The sequence below is a fragment of the Alligator sinensis genome, unplaced genomic scaffold (genome assembly GCF_000455745.1).
Source record: "Alligator sinensis unplaced genomic scaffold, ASM45574v1 scaffold239_2, whole genome shotgun sequence".
Lineage (NCBI taxonomy): Eukaryota > Metazoa > Chordata > Crocodylia > Alligatoridae > Alligator > Alligator sinensis.
This window is the reverse complement of record NW_005842279.1, coordinates 429967-430840: the sequence shown is the minus strand read 5'-3', so window position 1 is coordinate 430840 and position 874 is coordinate 429967.

Genomic DNA, 874 nt, shown 5'->3' with positions numbered 1-874 from the left:
CAGCTGTCTTGGCGTACCTTGAGCTCATTTCAATGGTGCAAAGGGGTGCCATGCAGTGGTAGCACTGTTAGATGTGCAAACATGATTCATAAGTGTCGTGGCGCACCTTGCTGCCCCGCTCCTAGAGAGGGGAAAACTGCCAGAGGAGAAGCTCTGGCAGTGCATAAGGAGCCCTATTGGTGATTAGGGAGTACAGGTGTGGGTTGCCGGAGCAACTAATGAGAATCAGCTGCCTGTAGGAGGCAGGGCCTGGCCCTTATAAAGCCCAGGGGCTGAAGCCAGGCTAGTAGTTTCCTGCTAGCAGCCCGAGGGGCAGGAGCTCCCTCAGCCAGGATATAGGGAGAACCATGATCGCAAGTATAGTTCGCGAGAGCTCCAGAGGCTGGAGCAATGGTGTCGAATTACAGCCAGGAGGCTTATTTTGTTATGGCCCAGTGCCTTAGGTTTTGGTTATAGCCAGGAGGCTTATGTTTGCTTTAGTGTTTGTATTACACCGGTGGTTTGGGTGAGGCTATAAGGGGTTGGAGGAGGCCTCATAGGGACCCCCAGAGGGGTGGGGGCCCCTAGCACCTGGGAAGGGCGCAGTGTACTCATAGGGGCCTACAGGGTGTGGGGCTCTAGCGCCCAGGAGGGTGCAGTCTAGCACCAGTGAGGGTGTAGCGTAGTCAGGGGGAATCCACAGCGACGTGTGGACCCCGGTGCCAGTGAGGACGCAGCTTACGGGGTGCTTAGACCCCAGCCCTAGAGAGGGGGCGTTTGAGAAGCCCCAGTGCGGGCGTAGCAAGCCCGAGAGGGGCAATATGTGAGAAGCCCGAGAGGGGGCACTATGTGAGAAGCCCAGGACGGGCATGACGAGCCCGGTAACAGGCTAGCA